This window comes from Primulina tabacum, chromosome 10 (assembly GCF_025594145.1).
Source record: "Primulina tabacum isolate GXHZ01 chromosome 10, ASM2559414v2, whole genome shotgun sequence".
Taxonomy (NCBI): Eukaryota; Viridiplantae; Streptophyta; class Magnoliopsida; order Lamiales; family Gesneriaceae; genus Primulina; species Primulina tabacum.
Genome location: NC_134559.1, coordinates 20,434,596 through 20,446,776, shown reverse-complemented (window position 1 = coordinate 20,446,776; position 12,181 = coordinate 20,434,596). Strand labels below are relative to the sequence as shown.

General features: G+C 42.9%; 9 non-coding genes and 5 pseudogenes across 9 annotated transcripts; all 14 read right to left on the bottom strand.

Annotated features, from left to right (window-relative positions):
- Positions 1-484: 484 nt before the first annotated feature.
- LOC142514315 (5S ribosomal RNA) lies at positions 485-603 on the bottom strand. The gene has a single exon (XR_012810214.1). It is a non-coding gene; the product is annotated as a 5S ribosomal RNA (ribosomal RNA).
- Positions 604-1,263: 660 nt separating this feature from the next.
- On the bottom strand, positions 1,264-1,382 carry LOC142513740 (5S ribosomal RNA). Its single transcript, XR_012809670.1, has one exon. It is a non-coding gene; the product is annotated as a 5S ribosomal RNA (ribosomal RNA).
- A 514-nt stretch (positions 1,383-1,896) lies between these two features.
- LOC142512706 (5S ribosomal RNA) lies at positions 1,897-2,014 on the bottom strand (annotated as a pseudogene).
- Positions 2,015-2,700: 686 nt separating this feature from the next.
- Positions 2,701-2,819, bottom strand: LOC142508919 (5S ribosomal RNA). The gene has a single exon (XR_012807116.1). It is a non-coding gene; the product is annotated as a 5S ribosomal RNA (ribosomal RNA).
- Positions 2,820-3,510: 691 nt separating this feature from the next.
- LOC142510681 (5S ribosomal RNA) lies at positions 3,511-3,629 on the bottom strand (annotated as a pseudogene).
- Positions 3,630-4,312: 683 nt separating this feature from the next.
- On the bottom strand, positions 4,313-4,431 carry LOC142511310 (5S ribosomal RNA; annotated as a pseudogene).
- Positions 4,432-5,115: 684 nt separating this feature from the next.
- LOC142510149 (5S ribosomal RNA) lies at positions 5,116-5,232 on the bottom strand. The gene has a single exon (XR_012808278.1). It is a non-coding gene; the product is annotated as a 5S ribosomal RNA (ribosomal RNA).
- A 681-nt stretch (positions 5,233-5,913) lies between these two features.
- LOC142516948 (5S ribosomal RNA) lies at positions 5,914-6,032 on the bottom strand. The gene has a single exon (XR_012812714.1). It is a non-coding gene; the product is annotated as a 5S ribosomal RNA (ribosomal RNA).
- A 684-nt stretch (positions 6,033-6,716) lies between these two features.
- LOC142508736 (5S ribosomal RNA) lies at positions 6,717-6,835 on the bottom strand. Its single transcript, XR_012806939.1, has one exon. It is a non-coding gene; the product is annotated as a 5S ribosomal RNA (ribosomal RNA).
- A 1,391-nt stretch (positions 6,836-8,226) lies between these two features.
- Positions 8,227-8,345, bottom strand: LOC142517061 (5S ribosomal RNA). Its single transcript, XR_012812822.1, has one exon. It is a non-coding gene; the product is annotated as a 5S ribosomal RNA (ribosomal RNA).
- A 680-nt stretch (positions 8,346-9,025) lies between these two features.
- Positions 9,026-9,143, bottom strand: LOC142511006 (5S ribosomal RNA; annotated as a pseudogene).
- Positions 9,144-9,801: 658 nt separating this feature from the next.
- Positions 9,802-9,920, bottom strand: LOC142510893 (5S ribosomal RNA; annotated as a pseudogene).
- Positions 9,921-10,603: 683 nt separating this feature from the next.
- Positions 10,604-10,721, bottom strand: LOC142506641 (5S ribosomal RNA). The gene has a single exon (XR_012804927.1). It is a non-coding gene; the product is annotated as a 5S ribosomal RNA (ribosomal RNA).
- A 683-nt stretch (positions 10,722-11,404) lies between these two features.
- On the bottom strand, positions 11,405-11,523 carry LOC142509306 (5S ribosomal RNA). The gene has a single exon (XR_012807487.1). It is a non-coding gene; the product is annotated as a 5S ribosomal RNA (ribosomal RNA).
- Between the last annotated feature and the right edge of the window lie 658 nt (positions 11,524-12,181).

The window sequence follows — 12,181 nt, the reverse complement described above, 5'->3', positions numbered from 1 at the left end:
AAAAATTGTTTTTAATGAGTTAACCATCTCCGGAGTAATCTGCGTCATACCAATTCGCACAGAACCGGCTCACGTTTACAAAAATCGCTAAATGTTCCCAGAAAATTGAAAAAAAAATAATAAGAAGAAAATAGCGAATGTAAAGCTATAATTATGCCTCGGATACGATAAAATGGAACCGGAATCGAATTTCGGACTTCCTAAGGGGATTTCTCGAAGAAACGGAAGCTTAACAGAAGCGGAAAATCGCAAATTAGTTGGTCTTAAAGAAGGAATTCGGCTAAAATCTCGCAAGCTCATTGCGGAGTAATGAGTCTCGTTCGTTTGCCCGTTTACAATCAAATTAAGATAAAATTTTGTCCAAATCCGGCAGTGCCCGAACTACGTTTATTTCACATGTCTTATTTGGTTCCGATCGAGATTCCGATGATTTGAGCCGAAAATCGTCTGTCAACAAGTAATCATAAATAGAAAAACACGAAAAGGGGTGCAACACGAGGACTTCCAAGGGGGTCACCCATCCTAGTACTGCTCTTGCCCAAGCACGCTTAACTTCGGAGTTCTAATGGGATCCGGTGCATAAGTACTGGTATGATCGCACCCGAAATTGAGTGGGATGTTTATTCTTATATCCTTCGAGAACGTGTGGAGCGGCGGAGATGGAGAACACGCGGCACTGCTCTCGCCTAATCAGAACCATGAAGTTAAGCGTTCTGGCGCGATGGCAGAGCTAGGATGGGTGACCTCCCTGGGAAGTTCTCGTGTCGCGACCGTTTACTTAAATTATGGATAAAACAATCGAAATAATTGTTTTTAATGAATTAACCGTCTCCGGAGTAATCTGCGTCATACCCTTCCCCACAGAACCCTCAAGACAACAAAAATCGCTAAATATTCCCAGTAAATAGAAAAAAATTTAAGTAGAAAAAAATTGCGAATGTAAAGCTATTATTATGCCTGGGATACGATAAAATGGAACCGGAATCGAATTTAGAAATTCCTCTCGAGCAAACAGAAGCGGAAAATCGCAAATTAGAGGGTCTTGGAGAAGAAATTCGGCTAAAATCTCGACCGCTCATTGCGGAGAAATGAGTCATGTTCGTTTGCCCGTTTACAATCAAATTAGGCTACAATTTTTTCCAAATCCGGCTGTGCCCGATCTACGTGGATTTCACATGTCTTATCTGGTCCCGATCGAAATTCAGATGATTTGAGCTGAAAATTGTCTGTCAACAAGTAATCAAAAATAGAAAAACACGAAAAGGAGTGCAACACGAGGACTTCCCAGGGGGTCACCCTTCCTAGTACTGGTCTCACCCAAGCACGCTTAACTTCGGAGTTCTGATGGGATCCGGTGCATTAGTGCTGGTATGATCGCACCCGACATTGAGTGGTATGTTTATTCTTATATCCCTCGAGTACGTGTGGAGCGGGCGGCGATGGACAACACGAGGCACCGCTCTCGCCAAATCAGAACCATGAATTTAAGCGTTCTGGCGCGATGGCAGAGCTAGGATGGTTGACCTCTCTGGGAAGTCCTCCTGTCGCGACCGTTTACGTAAATTATAGCTAAAACAGTCGAAATAATTGTTTTTAATGATTTAACCGTCTCCGGAGTAATCTGTGTCAAGAGAAACAAAAGCTTAACAGTAGCGAAAAATCGCAAATTAGATGGTCTTAGAGAAGGAATTCGGCTAAAATCTCGCCATCTCATTGCGGAGTAATGAGTGTCGTTCATTTGGCCGTTTACAATCAAATTAGCCTAAAATTTTGTCCAAATCCGGCAGTGCCCGAGCTACGTTTATTTCACATGTCTTATCTGGTCCCGATCGAGATTCACATGATTTGAGCCGAAAATCGTCTGTCAACAAATAATCAAAAATAGAAAAACACGAAAAGGGGTGCTACACGAGGTCCCATGGGGTCACCCATCCTAGTACTGGTCTCAACCAATGACGCTTAACATCGGAGTTCTGATGGGATCCGGTGCATTAGTGCTGGTATGATCGCTCCTTACATTGAGTGGGATGTTTATTCTTATATCCCTCGAGTACGTGTGGCGCGAGCGGCAATGGACAACACGCGGCACTGCTCTCGCACAATCAAAACCTATGAAATTACGCGTTCTGGAGCGATGGCAGAGCTAGTATGGGTGAACTCCCTCGGAAGTCCTCCTGTCGCGATCGTTTACGTAAATTATAGCTAAAACAGTAGAAATAATTGTTTTTAATGAGTTAACCGTCTCCGGAGTAATCTGCGTCATACCCTTCCGCACAGAACCGGCTCACGACAACAAAAATCGCTAAATGTTCCCACAAAATAGGAAAAAAATATAAGAAGAAGAAAATAGTGAATGTAAAGCTATTATTATGCCTGGGATACGATAAAATGGAACCGGAATCTAATTTCGGACTTCCTAAGCGGATTTCTCGAGAAAACAGAAGCTTAACAGAAGAGGAAAATCGCAAATTAGAGGATCTTAGAGAAAGAATTCGGCTAAAATCTCGCCAGCTATTTGCGGAATAATGAGTCTCGTTCGTTTGCCCGTTTACAATCAAATTAGGCTACAATTTTGTCCGAATCCGACGGTGCCCGAGCTACGTTGATTTCACATGTCTTATCTGGTCCGGATCGTTATTCAGATGATTTGATCCGAAAATCGTCTGTCAACAAGTAATCAAAAATAGAAAAACACGAAAAGGGGTTCAACACGAGGACTTCCCACGGGGTCACCCATCCTAGTACTGTTCTCGCCCAAGCACGATTATCTTCGGAGTTCTGATGGGATTCGGTGCATTTGTGCTGGTATGATCGTACACGACATTGAGTGGGATGTTTATTCTTATATCCCTAGAGTACGTGGTGCGCGAGCGGCGATGGACAACACGCGGCACTGCTCTCGCCCAATCAGAACCATTAATTTAAGCATTCTAGTGCGATGGCAGAGCTAGGATGGGTGACCTCTCTGAAAGGTCCTCGTGTCGTGACATTTTACGTAAATTATATCTAAAACAGTCGAAATAATTGTTTTTAATTGTTTTTAATGAGTTAACTATCTCCAGAGTAATCTGCGTCATACCCTTCCGCATAGAACCGTCTCACGACAACAAAATCGCTAAATGTTCCCAGAAAATAGAAAAAAAATAATAAGAAGAAAATAGCGAATGTAAGTCTATTATTATGCTTTGGATACGATAAAATATAACCGGAATCGAATTTCGGACTTCCTAAACGGATTTCTCGAGGAAACGGAAACTTAACAAAAGCGGAAAATCGCAAATTAGAGGGTCTTAGAGAAGGAATTCGGCTAAAATCTCGCCAGCTCATTGCGGAGTAAGAGTCTCGTTCGTTTGCCCGTTTACAATCAAATTAGCCTACAATTTTGTCCAAATCCGGCAGTGCCCAAGCTATGTTGATTCCACATGTCTTATCTGGTCCCGATCGAGATTCAGATGATTTGAGCCAAAAATCGTCTGTCAACAAGTAATCAAAAATAGAAAAACACGAAAATCGGTGCAACCCGAGGAATTTCCAGGGGGTCGCCCATCCTAGTACTGGTCTCGTCCAAGCACGCTTAACTTCGGAGTTCTGATGGGATCCGATGCATTAGTGCTGGCATGATCGCTCCCGAAATTGAGTGGGATGTTTATTCTTATATCCCTCGAGTACGTGTGGAGCGGGCGGCGATGGACAACACGCGGCACTGCTCTTACCCAATCAGAACCATGAAGTTAAGCATTCTGGCGCGATGACAGAGCTAGGATGGGTGACCTCTCCTGGAAGTCCTCGTGTCGCGAACGTTTACGTAAATTATGGCTATAACAGTCGAAATAATTGTTTTTAATGAGTTAACCATCTCCGGAGTGATTTGCGTCATACCCTTCCGCACAGAACCGGCTCACGACAACAAAAATCTCTAAATGTTCCCAAAAAATAAAAAAAAAATAAAAAGAAGAAAATAGCGAATGTAAAGCTATTATTATGCATGGGATACGATAAAATGAAACAGGAATCGAATTTCGGACTTCCTAAACGGATTTCTCGAGGAAACGGAAGCTTAACAGAAGCGGAAAATCGCAAATTAGAGGGTCATAGAGAAGGAATTCGGCTAAAATCTCGCCATCTTATTGCGGAGTAATGAGTCTCGTTCGTTTGCCCGTTTACAATCAAATTAGGCTACAATTTTGTCCAAATCCGGCAGTGCTTGAGCTACGTTGATTTCACATGTCTTATCTGGTCCCGATCGTTATTCAGATGATTTCAGCCGAAAATCGTTTGTCAACAAGTAATCAAAAATAGAAAAACATGAAAAGGGGTGCAACACGATGACTTCGTAGGGGGTCACCCATCCTAGTACTGGTCTCGCCAAAGCACGCTTAACTTTGGAGTTCTAATGGGATCCGGTGCAATACTGCTGGTATGATCGCATCCAACATTGTGTGTGATGTTAAATCTTATATCCCTCGAGTACGTGTGGCGCGGGCGGCGATGGACAACACGCGGCACTGCTCTTACCCAATAAGAACCATGAATTTAAGCGTTCTGGCGCGAAGGCAGAGCTAGGATGGGTGACCTCCTTGGGAAGTCTTTGTGTCGCGACCGTTTACGAAAATTATAGCTAAAACAGTCGAAATAATTGTTTTTAATGAGTTAACCGTTTTCGGAGTAATCTGCGTCATACCCTTCCGCTCAGAACCGGCTCACGACAACAAAAATCGCTAAATGTTTCCAAAAAATAGAAAAAAATTAAGAATAAGAAAATAGTGAATGTAAAGCTATTATTATGCCTGGGATACGATAAATTGGAACCGGAATCGAATTTAGGACTTCCTAAGCGGATTTGTTGAGGAAACGGAAGCTTTAACAGAAGCGGAAAATCGCAAATTAGAAGATCTTAGAAAAAGAATTCGGCTAAAATCTCGCAATCTCATTGCGGAGTAATGAGTCCCGTTCGTTTGCCCGTTTGCAATAAAATTAGCCTACAATTTTGTCCAACTCCGACAATGCCCGAACTACGTTGATTTCACATGTCTTATTTTGTCCCGATCGAGATTCAGATGATTTGAGCCGAAAATCGTCTGTCAAAAAGTAATCGAAAGTTGAAAAACACGAAAAAAGGTGCAACACAAGCTTCCCAGGGGGTCGCCCATCCTAGTACTGGTCTCGCCCAAGCACGCTTAACTTCGTAGTTCTGATGGGATCTGGTGCATTAGTGCTAGTATGATTGCACCTGACATTGAGTGAGATGTTTATTTATATATCCCTCGAGTACGTGTGGAGCGGGCGGCGATGGACAACACGCGGCACTGCTTTCGCCCAATCAGAACCATGAATTTAAGCGTTCTGACGCGATGACAGAGCTAGGATGGGTGACCTCCCTTGAAAGTCCTTGTGTCGCGACCGTTTACATAATTATAGCTAAAACAGTCGAAATAATTATTTTTAATGAGTTAAACGCCTCCGGAGTCATCTGCGTCATGCCCTTCTGCACCGAACCGGCTCACGACAACAAAAATCGCTAAATGTTCACAGAAAATAGAAAAAAATAAGAAGAAGAAAATAGCGAATGTAAAGCTATTATTATGCCCGGGATACGATAAAATGGAACAGGAATCGAATTTCGGACTTCCTTAACGGATTTCTCGAGGAAACAGAAGCTTAACAGAAGCGGAAAATCGCAAATTAGAGTGTCTTAGTGAAAGAATTCGGCTAAAATCTCGCCAGCTCATTGCGGAGTAATGAGTCTCGTTCGTTTGCCCGTTTACAATCCAATTAGCCTACAATTTTTTCCAAATCCTGCAGTGTCCGAGCTACATTGTTTTCACATGTCTTATCTGGTCCTGATCGAGATTCAGATGATTTGAGCCGAAAATAGTATGTCAACAAGTAATCAAAAATAGAAAAACACGAAAAGAGGTGCAACACGAGGACTTCCAAGGAGATCACCCATCCTAGTACTGCTCTAGCCCAAGCACGCTTAATTTCGGAGTTCTGATGGGATCCGGTGCATTAGTGCTGGTATGATCGCACCCGACATTGAGTGGGATGTTTATTCTTATATCCTTCGAGTACGTGTGGAGCGGGCGGCGATGGACAACACGCGGCACGGCTCTCGCTCAATCAGAACCATGAAGTTAAGCGTTCTGGCGCGATGAAAGAGCTAGGATGGGTTACCTCCCTTGGAAGTCCTTGTGTCGCGACCGTTTACATAAATTAAAGCTAAAACAGTCGAAATAATTGTTTTTAATGAGTTAACCGTCTCCGGAGTAATCAACGTCATACCCTTCCGCACAGAACCGACTCACGACAACAAAAATCGCTAAATTTTCCCAGAAAATAGAAAAGAAAATAAGAAGAATAAAATAGCAAATGTAAAGCTATTATTATGCCTGGGATACGATAAAATGGAAACGGAATCGAATTTCGGACTTCCTAAACGGATTTCTCGAGGAAACAGAAGTTTAACAGAAGCGGAAAATCGCAAATTAGAGGGTCTTAAAGAAATAATTCGGCTAAAATCTCGCCAGCCCATTGCGGAGTACTGAGTCTCGTTCGTTTGCCCGTTTATAATCAAATTAGCCTACAATTTTGTCCAAATCCGGCAGTGCCCGAGCTGCGTTGATTTCACATGTCCTATCTGGTCCCGATCGAGATTCAGATAATTTGAGCCGAAAATCGTCTGTCAACAAGTAATCAAAAATAGAAAAACACGAAAAGGGATGCAACACTTGGACTTCCAAGGGGGTCACACATCCTAGTACTGCTCTCGCCCAAGCACGCTTAACTTCGGAGTTCCGATGGGATCTGGTGCATATGTGCAGGTATGATCGCACCCGACATTGAGTGGATGTTTATTCTTATATCCCTCGAGTACGTGTGGAGCGGGCGGCGATGGACAACACGCGGCACTGCTCTCGCCCAATCAGAACATGAAGTTAAGCGTTCTGGCGCGATGGCTGAGCTAGGATGGGTGACCTCCCTGGGAAGTCCTCGTGTCGCGACCGTTTACGTAAATTATGGATAAAACAGTCAAAATAATTGTTTTTAATGGGTTAACTGTCTCCGGAGTAATATGCGTCATACCCTTCCGCACAGAACCGTCTCACGACAAAAAAAATCGCTTAAGGTTCCCGGAAAATAGAAAAAAAAATAAGAAAAAGAAAATAGCGAATGTAAAGCTATTATTATGCTGGGATACGATAAAAAAGAACCGAAATCGAATTTAGAACTTTCTAAACGGATTTCTCGAGGAAACGGAAACTTAACAAAAGCGAAAAATCGCAAATTAGAGGGTCTTAGAGAAGGAATTCGGCTAAAATCTCGCCAGCTCATTGCGGAGTAAGAGTCTCGTTCGTTTGCCCGTTTACAATCAAATTAGCCTACAATTTTGTCCAAATCCGGCAGTGTCCGAGCTACGTTGATTTCACATTTCTTATCTGGTCCCGATCGAGATTCAGATGATTTGAGCCGAAAATCGTCTGTCAACAAGTAATCAAAAATAGAAAAACACGCTTAACTTCGGAGTTCTGATGGGATACAGTGTATTAGTGCTGGTATGATTGCTCCCGACATTGAGTGGGATGTTTATTTTTATATCCCTCGAGTACGTGTGGCGCGGGAGGCGATGGACAACAGAACCATGAAGTTAAGCTTTCTGCCGCGATGGCAAAGCTAGGATGGGTGACCTCCCTGGAAAGTACTCGTGTCGCGACCGTTTACGTAAATTATGGATAAAACAGTCGAAATAATTTTTTTAATGAGTTAACCGTCTCCGAAGTAATCTGCGTCATACCCTTCCGAACAAAACCATTTCACGACAACAAAAATCGTTAAATGTTCCCAGAAAAATGAAAAAAAAAATAAGAAGAAGAAAATAGCGAATGTAAAGCTATTATTATGCCTGAGATACGATAAAATGGAACTGGAATCGAATTTCGGACTTTCTAAACGGATTTCTAGAGAAACAAAAGCTTAAGAGAAGCTGAAAATCGCAAATTAAAGGGTCTTAGAGAAGGAATTCGGCTAAAATCTCGCCATCTCATTGCGAAGTAACGAGTCTCATTCATTTGCCCGTTTACAATTAAATTAGACTACAATTTTGTCCAAATCCGGTAGTGCCCGAGCTAAGTTGATTTCACATGTCTTATCTGCTCTCGATCGAGATTCAGATGATTTGAGCCGAAAATCGTCTGTCAACAGGTAATCAAAAATAGAAAAACACGAAAAGGGGTGCAACACGAGGACTTCCCAGGGGGTCACCCATCCTAGTACAGCTCTCGCCCAAGCACGCTTAAATTCGGAGTTCTGACTGGATCCGGTGCATTAGTGCTGGTATGATCGCACCTGACATTGAGTGGGATGTTTATTCTTATATCCCTCGAGTACAAGTGGAGCGGGCGGCGATAAACAACAAGCGGCACTGCTCTCGCCCAATCAGAACCATGAATTTAAGCGTTCTGGCGCGATAACAGAGCTAGGATGGGTGACCTCCCTTGGAAGTCCTTGTGTCGTGACCGTTTACATAATTATAGCTAAAACAGTCGAAATAATTGTTTTCAATGAGTTAACCGTCTCCGGAGTCATCTGCGTCATACCCTTCTGCACCGAACCGGCTCACGACAACAAAATCGCTAAATGTTCACAGAAAATAGAAAAAAATAAGAAGAAGAAAATAGCGAATATAAAGCTATTATTATGCCTGGGATACGATAAAATGGAACCGGAATCGAATTTCGGACTTCCTAAACGGATTTCTCGAGGAAACAGAAGCTTAACAGAAGCGGAAAATCGCAAATTAGAGCGTGTTAGAGAAATAATTCGGCTAAAATCTCGCCAGCTCATTGCGGAGTACTGAGTCTCGTTCGTTTGCCCGTTTACAATCAAATTAGCCTACAATTTTGTCCAAATCCGGCAGTGCCCGAGCTACGTTGATTTCACATGTCTTATCTGGTCCCGATCGAGATTCGGATGATTTGAGCCGAAAATCGTCTGTCAACAAGTAATCAAAAATAGAAAAACACGAAAAGGGGTCCAACACGAGAACTTCCTGGGGGTCACCCATCCTAGTACTGGTCTCGCCCAAGCACGCTTAACTTCGGAGTTCTGACTGGATCCGGTGCATTAATGCTGGTATGATCGCAATCGACATTGAGTGGGATGTTTATTCTTATATCCCTCGAGTACGTGTGGAGCGGACGACAATGGACAACACGCGGCACTGCTCTCGCCCAATCAGAACCATGAAGTTAAGCGTTCTGGCGCGATGGGTGACCTCCCTTGGAAGTTCTCGTGTCGCAACCGTTTACGTAAATTATGGATAAAACAGTCAAAATAATTCTTTTTAATGAGTTAACCGTCTCCGGAGTAATATGCGCACAGAACCGGCTCATGACAACAAAAATCGCTAAATGTTCCCAGAAATTAGAAAAAAAAATAATAAAAAGAAAATAGCGAATATAAAGCAATTATTATGCCTGGGATACGATAAAATAGAACCGGAATCGAATTTAGAACTTCCTAAGCGGATTTCTGGAGGAAACGGAAGCTTAACAGAAGCGGAAAATCGCAAATTAGAGGGTCTTAGAGAAAGAATTCGGCTAAAATCTCGCCAGCTCATTGCGGAGGAATGAGTCTCGTTCGTTTGACCGTTTACAATCAAATTAGGCTACAATTTTGTCCAAATCCGGCAGTGTCTGAGCTACTGTTGATTTCACATTTCTTATCTGGTCCCGATCAAGATTCAGATGATTTGAGCCGAAAATCGTCTATCAACAAGTAATCAAAAATAGATAAACACGAAATGGTGTGTAACACAAGAACTTCCCAGGGAGTTACCCATCCTAGTACTGCTCTCGCCCAAGCACGCTTAACTTCGGAGTTCTGATGGGATCCAGTGCATTAGTGATTGTATGATCGCTCCCGACATATAGTGGGATGTTTATTATTACTTCCCTCGAGTACGAGTGGCGCGGGCGGCGATGGACAACACGCGGCACTACTCTCGCCCAATCAGAACCATGAAATTAAGCGTTCTGGCGCGATGGCAGAGCTAGGATGGGTGACCTCTCTGGGAAGTCCTCGTGTCACGACCGTTTACGTAAATTATGGATAAAACAGTTGAAATAATTGTTTTTAACGAGTTAACCATCTCCGGAGTAATATGCGTCATACCCTTCCGCACGAAACCTGCTCAAGACAACAAAAATCGCTAAATGTTCCCAAAAAATAGAAAAGAAAATTATAAGAAGAAAATAGCGAATGTAAAGCTATTATTATGCCTGGGATACGATGAAATGGAACCGGAATCGAATTTCAGACTTCCTAAGCGGATTTTCGAGGAAACGGAACCTTAACAGAAGCGGAAAATCGCAAATTAGAGGGTCTTAGAGAAGGAATTCGGCTACAATCTCGCCAGCTCATTGTGGAGTAGTGAGTCTCGTTCGTTTGCTCGTTTACAATCAAATTAGCCTACAATTTTGTCCAAATCCGGCAGTGCCCGAGCTACGTTGATTTAACATGTCTTATCTGGTCCCGATAGAGATTCAGATCATTTGAGCCGAAAATCGTCTGTCAAAAAGTAATCGAAAGTAGAAAAACACGAAAAGAGGTGCAACACGAGAACTTCCAGGGGGTCACCCATCCTAGTACTGGTCTCGCCCAAGCACGCTTAACTTCGGAGTTCTGACTGGATCCGGTGCATTAGTGCTGGTATGATCGCACTCGACATTGAGTGGCATGTTTATTCTTATATCCCTTGAGTACGTGTGGAGCGGGCGGCGATGGACAACACGCGGCACTGCTCTCGCCCAATCAGAACCATGAATTTAAGCGTTCTGGCGCGATGACAGAGCTAGGATGGGTGACCTCCCTTGGAAGTCCTTGTGTCGCGACCGTTTACATAATTATAGCTAAAACAGTCGAAATAATTGTTTTTAATGATTTAACCGTCTCCGGAGTCATCTGCGACATAACCTTCTGCACCGAACCGGCTCACGACAACAAAAATCGCTAAATGTTCACGGAAAATAGAAAAAAAATAAGAAGAAGAAAATAGCGAATGTAAAGCTATTATTATGCCTGGAATACGATAAAATGGTACCAGAATCGAATTTCGGACTTCCTAAACGGATTTCTCGAGGAAATAGAAGCTTAACAGAAGCGGAAAATCGCAAACTAAAGTGTCTTAGAGAAAGAATTTTGGCTAAAATCTCGCCAGCTCATTCCGGAGTAATGAGTCTCGTTCGTTTGCCCGTTTACAACCAAATTAGCCTACAATTTTGTCCAAATTTGGCAGTGTCCGAGCTACGTTGTTTTCACATGTCTTATCTGGTCCTGATCGATATTCAGATGATTTGAGCCGAAAATAGTCTGTCAACAAGTAATCAAAAATTGAAAAACACGAAAAGGGATGCAACACGAGGACTTCCAAGGGGGTCACCCATCCTAGTACTACTCTCGCCCAAGCACGCTTAACTTCGGAGTTCTGATGGGATCCGGTGCATTAGTGCTGGTATGATCACACCCGACATTGAGTGGGATGTTTATTTTTATATCCCTCAAGTACGTGTGGAGCAGGCGGCGATGGACAACACGCGGCACTGCTCTCGCCCAATCAGAACCATGAAGTTAAGCGTTCTGGCGCGATGGCAGAGCTAGGATGAGTGACCTCCCTTGGAAGTCCTCGTGCCGTGACCATTTACGTAAATTATGGATAAAACAGTCAAAATAATTGTTTTTAATGAGTTAACCATCACCGCAGTAATATGCGTCATACCCTTCCGCACAGAACCGGCTCACGATGACAAAAATCGCTAAATGTTCCCAAAAAATAGAAAAAAAAATAAGAAAAAGAAAATAGCGAATGTAAAGCTATTATTATGCTTGGGATACGATAAAATGGAACCAGAATTGAATTTAGAACTTCCTAAGCGGATTTCTTGAGGAAACGGAAGCTTAACAGAAGCGGAAAATCGCAAATTAGAGAGTCTTAGAGAAGGAATTCGGCTAAAATCTCGCCAGCTCATTGCAGAGTAATGAGTCTCGTTCGTTTGACCGTTTACAATCAAATTAGGCTACAATTTTGTCCAAATCCGGCAGTGTCCGAGCTACGTTGATTTCACATTTCTTATCTGGTCTCGATCAAGATTCAGATGATTTGATCCGAAAATCGTCTGTCAACAAG